Here is a 16,204-nt window from a genome sequence, read left to right on the forward strand (position 1 = left end):
CCAATAGCTATGGTTATTTCTAGTTCCCTCTGTGCTTTCCTGATCCCTCTCTTAACATCTCTTTGCAATTCAATATATTATTTGCAATTTGTTTCACCTCTGTCCCTTTTGTTTGAGCTATACAACATTTTCTTGATATTTTTTTGCAAACTTCTATTTGGCCAATTTGTTTTGGTCCTCAAGTTTTGGTACTAATTTCTCCTGAGCCTCAAGTAGTATATTCTTAAAATATAACCATCCATTTTCAACTGAATCTGTATCCAGTGTGCTCCAGTCTACTTCTTCTAAGTGCTGCCTCATACCTTCAAGGTTTGCTTTTCTAAAATTGTAGACCATTGTTTTAGACTTGATCCTAGTTTTTTGAAAGAATGCCTCAAAGCTAACCATATTGTGATCACAGTTTGCCATTGGTTCTCTAACTACTGTCCCTCTGACTCTATCTTGGTCATTTGAAAATATCAAGTCAATGCATGCACTCTCTCTGGTTGGTTCCCTGACAAATTTAATTAAAAAGCAGTCATTTACCATCTCAATCATTTCTATTTCTGCATCTGTAGTCCCGACTGGGCTTTCTCAGTCAATGTTTGGGAAATTGAAATCCCCCATTATAACAGCCACATCCATGCTACATGCAGTCCTGATTACATTGTACAATGCAATATCTTTTGTGTAAGAAAATAAGTGTCAGAAATAACAAATTGCTGTAAAAACCCTTGACGAATACACCCCATTGTGTTTAATGTGTTATGTAAAATAGCACTATATTTTTTAAAGTATGTGAAGAACTACATTTCTTTCTCTGTGTGTCTGTCACTGTCTCACTGTGCTATGGTACTGTGCTATAGCTCAACCCTGATACCTAGAAGAACAGAGTCTGATAAACCTCCATCAGCAATTTGGGCTTGATACATCCCACAAACACCCCTTATATTAAACATTACGTATGCCTTAATTCGACCTGGTTTGCCTATATATGGGTCTTCCTGAGCAGTTGTCAGGCAGAATCCGAACTTCCACTCATCACGGGACAGACGTAGGTCTGTTATCTTTCTCTCCTGTCTGGTCTGCATAAAAGTGCCTGTAGTTTGTAACTTCTCTAAGACTGTTCTTGAACCTCTTCCTTGCAGTTGTTTGTAATAGTAACCTTTTGATTTCAGGTGCATCTTTCTCTGGATTTCTGCGACTCTTCAGTATGGCAGTAAAAGTAAAATACTCCTAGATGGATATTTACTGGTGTATTAATACAAAACGTGCATTGGTGGAATAGCTTATCATCTGCATGTCTAAACACGAAGAACTTTATAACAGCGCTAATACATCAGCCCCATTCACACTGAAATGCCGGAAAATTGCCAGCAATGATTGCTGGCTTTTTTCCTGTTGCACTCCATTCACACTGGGTTTGAATGCTGGAAAATTGCCGGCAAGGGTCCATTCACACAGAAAACAGAAATTGCCGGCAACAGTACTGTAGCCATGGGAAAAAGATGCTACAGAAGCCCGTGGATTCGAGAGAGGAGATACGGACTGATGTTCTGGACGTGTTGGTACAAGTTCGATAATTTCCCCGTTTTGCCAGTTTCCTTCCATTGCGTTTACTGGGCTATTGGTTCTAACCAGAGCGCCGGTTCAGTTCGGACACACTACCAAGAACTAGTGAGGAGGGAAAATCAAAGGAAAGGAAAACAATACATCATACCAATCCACAAGAAAGAGGACAAAACTGAGCCAGGAAATTACAGACCAATCAGTCTTACACAGAGGGAAGCACAAAGGGAACTAGAAATAACCATAGCTATTGGAGCTAAAACTAATGCAAAGAGCTTTTTTAATACTATAACAGCAAGCGGTCAATAAAGGTGGAAGTGAAACACGTAAAGGCTGAAAATGGAAGTCTTGGAAAACAAACAAGATGTGGCAAATGTTCTAAATGAGTATTTCACAGAGTTTTTTTACAAAAGAAAAATCGGATAACATGCCACAGGTTAACAATCAGTCCAGTCAAACCCTAAGAGAGATCAGGATAAATGAGGAGGAGATACTAAAGGGACTAGCAGAATTAAAAACAAACAAATAACCTGGGCCAGATGGTATATTTCCAACAGTACTTAAAGAAATGAGGGAAATTATTTATAGGCCACTAACTCAAATATTCCAAATAACATTTAGAACAGGGGATGTGCCAACTGACTCTAAGACAGCAAATGTCATACCAATCCACAAGAAAGAGGACAAAACTGAGCCAGGAAATTACAGACCAATCAGTCTTACCTGCATTACTTGTAAAATGTTGGAAAAAATTATTAGACAGAAAAGAGGAGCATCTTAATGAAAACTATATTCTTGGAGATAGTCAACATGGGTTTAGATGAGGCAGATCATGTCTTACTAATCTATTTTAATTTTTTGAACATGCAACTGCAGCTGTAGATCACATGAAAGCATATGATATGAAATACTTAGATTTCCAAAAAGCTTTTGATAAGGTTCCACACCAAAGACTGATTCGCAGATTGGAAGCTGTAGGCATTCAGGGTAATGTAAGTAGATGGATTATGAACTGGTTAATGTGTAGGAAACAGAGGGTGTTGCTTAGAGGAGTTGCTTCTAACTGGAGTGAGGTTGTAAGTGGAGTTCCACAGGGATCAGTACTAGGGCCTTTGCTGTTTCTAATCTATATTAATGATCTGGACTCTGGGATAGTTGTCAAATTTGCAGATGATACTAAAATAGGTGGCTCAGCAGAAAGTGTAGAATTGAGAACAAGGGCAGTAATGTTCAGACTGTACAATGCACTAGTTAGAGCTCATCTGGATACTGTGTACCGTTCTGGGCTCCACACTTCAAGGAAGATATCGCTGCTCTAGAGGCAGTTCAGAGGAGAGCAACCAGACTTATTCCAGGTCTGAAGGGAATGTCCTACTGAAAGACTGAGGGAACTGAACCTTTTCACCCTGGAACAGAGGAGACTATGTGGGGACTTGATTCAAGTCATGACCACATCAAACCAGAGGAGCATTTCCAGATCAGCAGGGACACACACACCCAAATGGAAATTGGGTTTCAAGGCATTCAAGATGGAAAACAGGAGACACTTCACACAGAAGTTATTAGGTATGTGGTTCGGGAGTGGTCAGTGGGTTCCCGCCAAATTCTTGGGATAGCGAACTTCATGGCTCTTTTCCCCTCTGTACCATCCTACAAAAATATATTTATTTCACCCATGACTAATGTGTAAGAGATTCTCGCAACATTTTTCATATATTATATATTTTTTCAATAACATTGAAAATTGTAAAACATTTTAAAATTAAAAACTTTAACAATTTAAAATGTTTTAACAAATTTTGTAACATAAAATTCCGAGCAAATTTTTGCAGTGCTCGCAGGTGAAATGAGGTGCTCAGGATTTGTCTTGATCCCTGACAGGCATGCCGAAATATGTCTTGTAGGCCTCACACATTTTAGCAGATGCTTCCACATAGTACTTTTTCACTTTTGTCTAGATAAATTGGCCGCAGACATAGCAAAATGCTACCTCAGAAAAATGCAGATATGTATCCACTTAGGCAGCTGGAACTAAACTGAACTGGTGGACTTAAGGCCCCTGTACTTATAGTACTATTTATATTACTGGAAAGTTCTAGAAGTTACTCCATGTTTACTCATCACTGAATCTATCTGGAATGTTCTGGAAAATAGGTAAATTTCAAAATATCACTGTCCTGGTCACAAAAGCAAAGTTTGTGGGTAATAATAGCCATTTTCTATACTTTTGAGGTATAAGCAATAAGGAAATAACACTTACTACCCAGGAACCAAAAAAGAAAATTGTTACAAGGTGTTAAGGCAGTTTTACTCCCCATTCACATGGAAACAATTGTCTGTGTGAATAGGTCATTGACGGCAAATCGTTGCCAGCAATTTTCTGGCAAGGGTCCTAGTCTAATTGCCGGCAATTTGCCAACAATGTGTCTGTGTGAAGGGAGCAGGAAAATGATTGCGGGAAAATTCAAGCATCAAGTCCTTGCGTGTCGACGCAGTGCATCAGTGCAACTTGTGACCGTAACAAGAAACGAGTTGTTAGAAATGGCGGAGGTTGAAAATAATATAGTCGCAGCAATTCTGAGTGTTACTGATGAACCAACAGGTTGGCGTATGTAATGCTAACTATTGTCACACATGTCCAATAAATCATGCAAAATATTTTATCTCTATATAGGCAAACGTGTTACCCTCTCACAGTGGGTTCGTCTCAAACAAAATCAGTTTGGTTTGTTTGCTTCGAAACAATGCATCAATCAGTGCGCTGCTGTTCACACTGGCCTTGTGTACAAACATGCTCAGTTCATAACTTGGGTTTGTTTTCGTGATTCACTTCAGTGTTTTCTTAGGACTCAGATCATATTGCAATAATCAAGTCAGCTTGGTTCCTTTTGTATTTGTAAAACACAGGATGATTTACATGATTAATGCATATAAGAAATGGCAGCATAACGCGTACAATAACAAATACATATGACTACATTGTATTGTTTACTGTATATTTCCTATACACGTGTGTAAATTGTAAATTGCATTATGCTTTGAACTGTACTGTAGTTTTGCACTTTGTATTGCTCTTATTTGTAAGTCGCCCTGAATAAGGGCGTCTGACAAGAAATAAATAATAATAATAATAATTCTGATGGCAATACTACATGTAGTCTAAGACATTTGACTACTTCTGATACAATCAAATAATACGTGTGTGTTCACATTGTGCAGAATGTGCGCAGATCTGACCAGCAAAGCAATTCATTTTCATAATCATATGACAACAGTCTGAATAGTGACACATCCAACTGTCTATTTAAACACACTGTATGCAGTTATACAGAACACAACAATAAGCTACTCTATTTGTGAATATTATAATCAGCGTTCCGCTGCCAAATGGTGATTGTTTTGCCTATATAACTATATACAATAACACAGTAGTGTGACGACTTCTAAATATCCATCTTGGAGTATTTTACTCCTAGTGCCTTATCTTTAAACGGGAAATGATCGCACTTGTACAGATGCGTCCAGAGTGCCGGTCCGGGTCTGCTCTCCGGATCCACGGGCTTCTGTAGCGTCTCGGCCACAGGGCCACAGCGCTCTTGCTGTGTGAATGGGTCCTTGCCGGCAATTTTCCAGCATTCAAACCCAGTGTGAATGGGGGGCAACAGGAAAAAAGCAGACAAACGTTGCCGGCAATTTGTCGGCATTTCAGTGTGAATGGGGCTATAGTTAGCTATTCTTGAGCAGTCTTTGTGCCCTGTGCAATCGAAAACCAACCTGTAAATAAAAATAATTGGCATTATCCCTTACCTCCTGCTCTGGTGTCTTGGGGTCCGATGGAGCCTGCCCGGGGGGAAAATTTAAATGGGGGGTGTAGTTGGTTACATGTTCACACTGAACCACTACCAGTCGTGACATAAATGTGCCTATTGTTTCAAAGCAAAATAACCAAACAGCGTTCGTTTGAAAATTATCCAGTGTGAATATTCCCTGAGAGAACCTTTTAAGACATTAAGGTTTCATAGAACATCACTTTTGTATCATCTCACACATTTGAACAAAACAAAAGTGAGGACATTTATGTTCACATCACCTAAACAAGTAAAAGTTGGCTAGAGGTGACATCCAGAGCTGAATTTTTTCCCCAACACAAATTCAGCCATTTAATGTGTATGTAACACTTAAAGCAGCATATTTGACTAAATAAATACACTGCATATAAATAAGCAAAAACCTATTTTCTAACTAGCTAACAGTTCATTCACTTATGAGATCAGTCTGGGTAGACTGAAAAATCTTAGAAAAAGCCAGCAAACTGAGCTACCACTTTCACACATAACATCACAGAGCACTTCCAGATAAACAGAGAAATAAGATTTACCAACACAATTCCAGTTTCCTATTTCCCTTGCTCTTGAAGGAGACACATTTTATAATGTATGATGACTGATGGATTTAAGCTGATCAGGAATATATGGTATATCATACAATTTCTGTTACTGCAGAAGGTTGGGGATTTGGGACTAATGATAAAAGTGGAAAATGTTTGTTCATCTGGTGTTACATTCTAAATATATTCCTGCTGTCTGAAGTTATATATTAATCAGTGAAAAGCATAAATGAAATGGATAAGCTAATAATAAAACAGCAATTATTTTTTTAAGGAGTAACTGTAGCCACTTGAGTTGGACCTGGAGGAATATGGAAAAACATTTTTGTATATGAAAACAGTATATAAACAGTATAAATATTGCACATGGCGAAGCAGGAAGTAAGATGAAATCTCTTTTTTTAATTGCAGTCTAATGAACTTTCAGCATTCTAAAATGTCATTAAATTACAAGAATTGTGTTCAGTGGCGAAAACTCGTGACAGTCTTACAGTCTGAGACGTGATTTGTTACATGATGTGCTCTACTTTCTTTTTGAAAGGAAAAGTTGCATGTGAGCATTTTAATTTGAAAACATTAATATATTTTCATCCACTTTATCCTGCTTGCCCCTTTCTTAGTTGTATTTCAATTACATTTCTAGGCTGCTCTACGAGTTTGCCTGCCAGTGTTTTTCTTTCTTTATGTATATTTATTATTATTAGATCTGCCTCTATTGATTGGTATCCATCAACACAACAGTAATTCCATCTGAAACTGTAATATCCTAATGCTCTGTAATAATAGAGGATGTTTTTTAGTTTCTGGTTTGAGGTCATTGCCAAACTATGGGATACTGAGCTATTACAATAGCAACAAAAGCACAATGTTAATTACATTACATAAAAATGAGGAACATTCTAGTATCTCAGTATGGCATATAATATATATATATATATATATATATATATATATATATATATATATATATATATTACTTATAACACCAGAGTATCTTGTAATGATCCTAGGAACAAAGTTTAATTCTCTAGAATGTGTTAAGCAAGCACTGAGGTTCAATAAAGTGTGTACCCAGAAATGATATATTGAATTTCCCCTTATCTGGCTCCTCGTTCTAGGTAATCAGTATGCCTCTGCGCAGCAATCAAACCTTTGAAAACAGCAGCTATTGAGCAGGACAAGACTTTCACAGATCCGCTTTACACATAGACATTGGATAGGTATGTGGGCCTAGATGGCCTCAGGCAAGCTCAGAGCTAATGTGCCAGTGGAAAGACACCATCAGATTACTAACTGATCAAAGCTTGTTTTAAAGCAAAGGGTACATCACAGAGCCCTGAAATACCAGCGTTTTAAATGAAGGGCTTCACATGCCTTTGTCCAATGACAATCCCCTTTATTCTCAGATGATGGTCGTATGTCAATGACAGTGGACCGAATCAGAAGAGAGATCCCACAGGGGGAGAAGGCGACAGCTTGTCCTTGGCTGTGAAACCAATACAGCTAATGGTCCTTTGAACATAGACCTGCCTAAATTAATGGTTAATCCCCTCTACATTTTAAAGATGTCTGTCACATTTTATTTTATGTTGACAGATAGATAGATTATTTGCTCCTGTTGTGGTAATATACTATAGAATTCAGCTGTCTGCAGTAGATGGTACTCAAATGACCACAGAATAGTTATTGATTTGTGCAGTCTGAAAAAGAAAAGTAACCAACCAAAAAAAAAAAAAAAAACAGCAACAATGATTTGCAATTTTGTGGTTAATCCCCCACTGTACATACAAATCAAACATAAATACACTTCCATCAGTGGTGCTTCTTAATGCTGGGGTATTTATCTTTCAGTTGCACTTTTGGCACTAAGTGGATTAAGTGAAGACCACAAAATCTACATTCCAAATGAACATTTTTGGTAGTGGATGATGATATCGTCAGTGTGGTTGTCTGCTCTCACCCAGGTGTTCAGTTCTGGTTGTGTGGTGACTCTACTTTCCATTAACAAGATGATATTAATTTAGATTGACAGCCCCATTACGTGGCAGCATTATGTTTATTCGAACTGATTAAATTATCTCAGACTGTCTTCCACAATAGTTTTGAAGCTTCTTTGCACCTTCAAAGCCATTTTTTAGGTCTTCTCCATGCCTTTGATCTCATTGTTCCTTACACAAAGTGCACTCCTCTGATACCAGTCTTGTTGTTGCTGTGTAGCATCTATGCATGTCATCTCATGCAGAACTCTCTCTGTTGATGGTTACTTAAAGACATTGGTGAATCTTTCATTGTTAAAAAGAAATCGTATCTTTTCTTGCTCTTACTTTTAAAACTTGGCTATTTCTGATGACTGAATGTTCTGGGTAAATCATTCCCATTGTTTGTCAAGCTAGGGTGCTATTTAATTTATTGGTTATTGTTATCGCTACATCAAACGAAACAGGATCCCAAGAGTTCATATTGCAAACTTGGGTCCAAATGTAATCTTCTTAGGCCTGTTTTGTTTCCTACACAAAAGGTAAAAGGTGGAGGATGATACTTTAAATTGACTGTGGATCATTGCCTCACCTTCTTTGTTATCAGCACAATGCTCCAGCTTTCTTTGTGGCATCTTCACAAAGCTGAAATGTAGACCATAAGAGGCACCATTTTCAAAGGGCTGAAATTAAATTTCAGAACGATTCATTTTATAAATAATAGAAATAAAAATAAGAGCCATACAAAGCAGTATTAAATGACAAAGCACATGCTGTATCTGACTTTGAAGTGAAAATGATTGTTAGCATATATGCAGGGGTGCTACCGAGTGACTCATCTAGTTAAAAGCCCTGCTCAGAGTACAGCATGAGCTCTAAAGGGTAGAGATAGTATGCATGAGCCTTGACTGTGCCATTTAATACTGAAAGCTGTAAAACAGCAAAGCAAGCGTTATTACATCATTACATTGAGCAAAAACTCAAGCACAATATGTGTGTGATCTCATTCCTTCTTGGTAAAGAGGGAGTGCAGAAATGTGTGCAAAAATGGGCAATATACTGTAGATATATATGGCTTTACTTAATTATCAGTCTGTCATAGGATTGGAATATTAATGCTGACTTGCTTACTACAGAAGTCACCAATGTTCAGGAAGAAACAAATCACCAATAATAAGCAGATGATTAAATAAGATTACAACATCTTAATGTCATTGCTATGGCCAAAGCACACTGTCTTGTCATCTTCACATATCCAAGAGAGAGCACCGACAACAAGGAAATACTCTTAGCATTGCTTTATTATTAACCAAGAATGTGTATACAGTGTAGTCAATCAACTGATATATTTAGCCACCTTTTTCTGCAGCATTTCATTTTTCAGGTCTATTTAATAATCAAAGTGCAGTAATCCAGTCAGATGTTACAATCAATCAGTGGTATTCAGCTGATATCCCTCCCCTGTCCAAGGGAATATTTAAACTATTCCTGCCAGAGTATGTATAGGTCTATAAGTCTATATTTATAACTAAAGTTCCCTACATACCTATTCATTTAACTGAAATGTCAAAACATTGAAATATCTTGATGTAATATTAATAATTGAATGAATGCAAGTTTTCATAAATACATCAACAAAATAATTGTTTTCACTTATAGTTAAGCAATATAGTTGTACTGCTTTGCAGTAGATTATTTACAATATATTCTACCTTTCTCTACCTTCTCTCAATATGCATACACATGCAGACAATTAAACTTTTATCCCCCTTGAGATTAAAATCTGTGTAAACTACTCACATGTCCAGAATAGAAGTGCCCAACTGGCAATCTTGCTCTACACAGTATTACAAAACTAAGAGGGATTGAACCCAAAATCTGATTGCCTAGAATAAAAACAGAAATGGCTGGAGGGTGATGTGGCCAACACTGCTACTGCCCTGCTAATATACCTTAATGGTGCTCTAAACAAAACACTGTCTAAATGTATTAAGTAATTAGTCAAATTACATGCTGATCAATGCTTGCTCTGTCTTATTATGTCTGTCAACACAGATGTCAATGAGTGCCCAAGCCTTTTTTTTCTTATTTTGGAATGTGGACTAATGTTTACACCAGGTCTACAGAGGTCAAAGACTTGAGAGACCATTTGGCAAAAGCATTACTAAACCCTGGGGTGCATTCAAAATATTTATCTAATTTTGCAATGACACCAGGGTATCTAGAGAAGTCAGAGAGGTTGTCAACATGTTTCTTTACACTCTATCCCTAACAGCAGGGGCTGTCCCATGTTGTTTTAGCTTCCATCTCAGACCCACCTACTTTGAAACAGCAGTGTGAAAGGCTCTTATAATGAATTTTTCCCTTGCCTTATTATCAATGTAGTGGTCTCAGCCCACTATTTGGTGCATGTTTTTCACTTTGATTGTTTTAATAATATTTACATTTCCACTTTGCACCTTTTAATCTGTGATCTCCCTCTCAAGTCCCTGTACAGTGCAAATACATTTTAGAAGGATTTAAAGTCCCTTGTGTGACAGGGTGGCCACTCCCTGAACAGTGACACATGCAGCCCCTGTGTGGATGTCAGAGAAGAAAAGTAAATAGCAGTGAGTGGACATGGAAATTAAGCAAAGCTTGTTTTTAATCCTCACTGTCTCATTCTGTTTGATTGTATGTGTTTTAACCATTTCTATTGCTTGCATCTTGATTGTTTTTAATAATAAACACATTCAATGAAATCTGTCTGGCTGCTCTCTCCCCAAAACACCACTCACCTAATTCGCTCTCCATAGCAACCATGACATTTAGTATACAGCATCTATATCTAACCTCACAATCAACAAAAAGTGAACAAATATAATTTTACTTTGATCAGTTGTACATTAAAGATTATAGATCACATTTCTGAACTGGTATTAAGAATCTGGGTCCCATATCAGAGCATGAAAAAAAAAATCTCTAATAATATAGATGTAGTGTCTGTGATTTTCTGAAACTGACTAATTATTCATGCACTGTGTGGAAGTGTGCCATTGCAATTTTGAATGCCTCTGTGTCTAAAGAGGTGTCACTTAACACCTTCAAAAAGTACTACGGAGTAGTTTTACTTATTTTTGCCTACTTGAGTGTGAATAATTGTAATTTTGTTTGTACTGGTAATAAAGGCTCAAACTTAATTTAAAAAGAAGAATAAAGTGACATGTTCTCATATTTGTACTATTCAAGATCCACATCATGCATATTAAAATAGTAAAGCTTTAAAGAACATAAGTGAAACATAAGTAAAAAAATAATAATTTAATAAAAAATCATTTTTTTTACAATATTGCCGAGGTTTTTTTTTAATACATCTTGTCACATTATCTTTACACATGTATGACATTCCTTTCACAATCTATACTTTGGAAAGCTTTTTTAATCTGCTGCCAAAATGTTGCCTCATATTTCAGGGATAAAGGTTACTTCTTTGTTAATGTCTTCCTTTGAAAATCATCTCAGCCATTTGAATGCATTCCCTAGCAAAGAGATTTCTCCTTGTCCGATTGGAAATTATTTTTACCTTCTAAGAGTACCAAGTACCAAGCACACTGTCATAACCAATAATGTCTAATAACATGGTGGGGGAGAAATAATCACAGGACCACACTATCACAAAGCCAACAGCATGAATGGCTCTCAGCACAAGAATGTATTTTACACATTTTGTTGTGTAGCTAGACATGTTCACATGCCATGTCCTGTCAGGTATGAAGAACCCTTACTATCATTTTTAATCACAATCACACCAGTTTGTTTTATAAATGTCCCTGTTTGAAATGATGATGTGGAGAACTTGCAGACTATGTTTAAAAACAAAATGCACACAAATAATATATAGAAATAAATAAACAGATATATATTACATCTTCTGGACAAATCATTTGGAAATAGACAGACCACAGTACTTATACACAGTAGGTACTAAATACAATGTTTTTGTCACAGAGAAATTATTATTATTATTATTGTCTTTACTATTTTTTATCCTTTTTCAATTACACTCTCTCCCCCCAGTTAGTTGCTGGCAGTCACCATACCGTTGGTTACCTGAACTTGAACAAAAAGTGGAGGATATCAGTTCCCTAGGACGAGAGCTGGTAACAAGAAGAAGGATTCATGGAAGGTCTCACTGTCTGTTGTTGAGGATTTTTATCTGAGAACAGTACTTATGTACAATTAATTGCAGCTAAAACTCTGTTTCATTCTGTGTTTATTCTTTTTAGGCTAGATTGCATATACTGAGATTGAGATCAGATCAAATCTAGGATTCATTGGTCCAAGATAGAATCTCTGATTGATTTCTGTTGTGCATATCAAGATTGGCCATGGATCTCCGAATCCGAGGTTCATTCTACAATATTCAATGATCAATCTTGGATCACTGCCAGTATTTGATTAGCGAATCATCAGTATGGCAGCCTCAAAGATGTCCCTGTTTCCCGTTTATGAAAAAAAAAAAAAAAATTGTCCAATTCAATTTTTGACAAGGAATGTAGTTGAAGATAAATCAGACAGCTGGTTTTCAGTATAGTTCTTTTAACATTGGACAGGTCTTTCCTGACACAACACTCCCTAAAACGGCTACATATATAACAAGGCAACATTGGTAAAAGCCATTGATGTACTCTCTCATTTGTATATGTTGCCATTAATAAAGTAGTGTTTGTTACTTTAACAACCTACTCCGGCTCTTTTATCTGCAGCTTATTTTCTTGCTATTGGCTAGAATTAATTAATAGAAAATATAATTAAATAAGGACATTTAATCAAAAAGCATTCTGTGTTTGTGCGTGAGATTAATTAAAATGTCTTTCACCTCGAACGGATGGATTTGAAATCATTGTCATGAGATATTGCCAACGGGGTAACCGTTGTCACCTAAAAGTAGACCTTCCATCTGACTGCTTTCAAACTTTACACAGACAGAACTGTTTTCAAAAACCCTGGTGTCGTGTGTTGGCCATCTAACTACTGTGCTGGTGATGTTGAGCTTGGCATCACAAATTGTCTGTACATTAACTTTTTTTTTCCTAGCAGACCCAGTAACACTGGGTGACTTACAAATGTCACAACATTTACAGATTATATTACATACATATACACATAATAGAACTAAGTACTTTCTTTGCATTCTTTTTGACTTAGCATGATGATAACATTTCCATCTCACCGACTTATGGTTAAACTAAATGTGGTTCCTAACGTATGGTCCCAATGCTTGTGTTAATTTTAATTGATGACCATTTCAATCATTTCTCAATAGAAAGGGGCAATTAGTACAATGCACTGTTTGCAACAAAGCTGCTTTGTGAAAATATATGAAAAGGGAATGTGCTACCCAAGAGTATCAGTGTCAAATGATTACGGAAAACATCAAATGATTATCATGTTTGACAGTTAATTAAGACATATTGCTTAAGATTTTAGTTGCAAACATGCACAGAGGGAGCGGTCCCCGAGGGAAAGACAGTCCCATAGGGGGATGCGATGTGTTTGTACAAGAACTTGAGACACTGAGTTTCTGGAACTGAACATGGTAGAGGTTTTCTCTGTGATCATCAACTTTCAATTGAAATATTACAAATCAACATTAAACACAAGAGGAATATGAAATGCACAACATTTACATCTCAAATGTGTTCAGCTACATGTCCCATAGTCTACTGAGATCAATGTGACTGCTTCCACTGATATGAAAATACATCTGATGAAAATACATTTTCTTTTGTTGATATCACCTGCTGAACATTTTGTTTTTACAGGCTTGTTTAAAAACAATGACTTTCCTTTTCTTAACTGCCTTTTTTTATGTTTATACTAAAATGTACTATCACTAGTTGCTATTGAACCCATACTGTCATTGTTAACACAATGTCAGTCTAGTGGTTTGTTTTTTGGCTAGTGTCACGTATGGCGATGGGGCTTAATTATCACTGATTTATTGTTTGAAACTTCCAACTGTTCATTTATTATATTACTGTTTATAAACCTTTTCACTATTGATTATGATTTTGATGGTTGATTATTGCTTTTTGCACCGTTTTTATTTACCTGATTATTGCACGTTTTCTTTGTTGAGCTAAGCCACTGGTGCGCACACACCTGCACTGTTGAGAGTGTCAGCCAGCTCCCAACAACAGAGACCCACACACCTGTTTATCCTCTGCACTAAAAGGAGGCTCACTGGCTTATAAAAACAGTAGCAGGTGCTAGAACAGGCAGAAGGCAGAGGAAGCAAGCAGGAGTAAGTGGCAAATAGTAACCTGGGGCTCAGGGGGAAAAAAGCAGCTACCACAGAACTTGTGGGAATTTGAAGTATTGCAAAAAAGTGGGATTACAGAAACTGAACTCAAGCGAATACAGAAACAGCCTGCTGGAGTCGAGAGTACTGGAGCAGAGATTGAAGGGCAGCCTCACATTGCTAGCTAAGTAATCTTTTCTTGAATTTGATTTATCCTGTGCTATTGACTGAGAGCCGGCCTATGAAGAAAGAGGAAATAAGACACAGTGTAACTTGTTTATTTTATAAAGGTCTTATTGAAGGAATTACCTCTGTTGTTCTCTGTTGCCCCTGGGACAATCCAAGCTGAAATCCTGTGAAAGGAAGTAAGAAAATTATTCGACAATTGATTCCTCTCCCTCACTTACTTTCCTTCAGTGACCTGGGTAATGCAACCCCTCCCAACAGTGAAACCCCGGAGAATACTTGGTTCCAGCTAGGCTCTGCCTGACTCTTCATCACTGGGGCCAGCTGGACACCTGGAGAGGAGAAATAACAGCCTCAGCAAGTGTACCGCCCAGAGGAGACAACTGAAACCACCCAAAAAAGAGTGACTTACCCAAGACATTGTTTGACATCAGTGGACTCAAGGATAACATTTTGTGATCTTACTGAATGGCATAATCTTGCATTTGAATACATAAAAATACATAAAGAACTAACTGTCCTGTTTACAGATTCTAGATTATTGTAGAAATAGGGGTGATGTATATTGACACATACAGAAAAAAGTTATCTGAGTAAAAGGGTGTAGCTGTGAACACCATGCAATGCATTGACGATCATCTAATTGAGCCCATGTCTGACTCATGGGAGACCACATAGACGATTCAAAAGGGTCTGATTCAATGCATTAATTACAGTCAAATTTGGTGGATTGATTGTATCATCAGGGCAGAGTCATACATTTCTTTAGAAGGCTCTTAGCAGGATTACTATCCAAACTGTAGTGAAATAAGGCTTTATACCTGAACCAAAATGAATACTAGTACTAAATGATCACTGTGTTCTTGCAACTGATCAGACTGATTGAACAGCTATTCAACATTACCGATTTGATTGAGAGACTTATGAACATTACTTTGACATATGTTTGACATTAAATATGGTTCTCACTCCCCATTCAATACAAAATAAAATAAGTTTTTTAGTATAGATGGAAGTAGAAGTATAAATACTGAAATTACATTGTCTTAGGAGATGGTTGTAACACAGGAGTCCTTTGAAAATGGAAGTAGATGGTGTCAATAAAATGTAATGAGTTTTGGCAGGTACCCTAGCGACATATGTTGCAGCTGCATAAGAAAGAGTGTTGAGTGAGTGACTGAGGCTGCAATATAATTTTATAGCATCTCAAAACTCTTGTTTTTTAGCGATTCATGACAACAGCACATTTTCTTGTGCACCATCAATTTAATAAACCACCCTATGGCTTTGCTCACAGCTGTACAATTTCTGATACCGAGATATCTTAATGTGTGCGATTTGTGAAGTTAACATAAGGCATAAATCACCCAATCCCTTTATAAAAATGTAATGTAATGTAAAACAAGAACTAAACATCAAACAATACTTCCAGTTGTTCATGCAGATGAATGCATTTTGAAATCCAGAAATGTCACCTTTCTACAATATAAACATAAAATCCTTGTAAAGTATTTAATACTCAATGTAAGCTGACCACATATTATCAACATTTATGGATTCTGACATCTGTTTTCTAGAGCATGTTCTTAACCCTTAAAATTCTGAATTCAAAGGCTTGTTTATCAAAAAACATCAACCCTGTTGATATTCCACAATTTAAATAAATGATAATGAAAGAAATAATCATGCACTTCAGAATCCAATTTGGGGATCAGCTCCTCGGGTAGCCGCTTCTCGTCTGATGACAATATCCTCTACACTGTCGGGCTCTTGAAATATCATCTCTTCTACTTGTTTAGCTGAAAATGTTGGTAATGGAGATGC

Source organism: Amia ocellicauda, chromosome 2 (genome assembly GCF_036373705.1).
Source record: "Amia ocellicauda isolate fAmiCal2 chromosome 2, fAmiCal2.hap1, whole genome shotgun sequence".
NCBI lineage: Eukaryota > Metazoa > Chordata > Actinopteri > Amiiformes > Amiidae > Amia > Amia ocellicauda.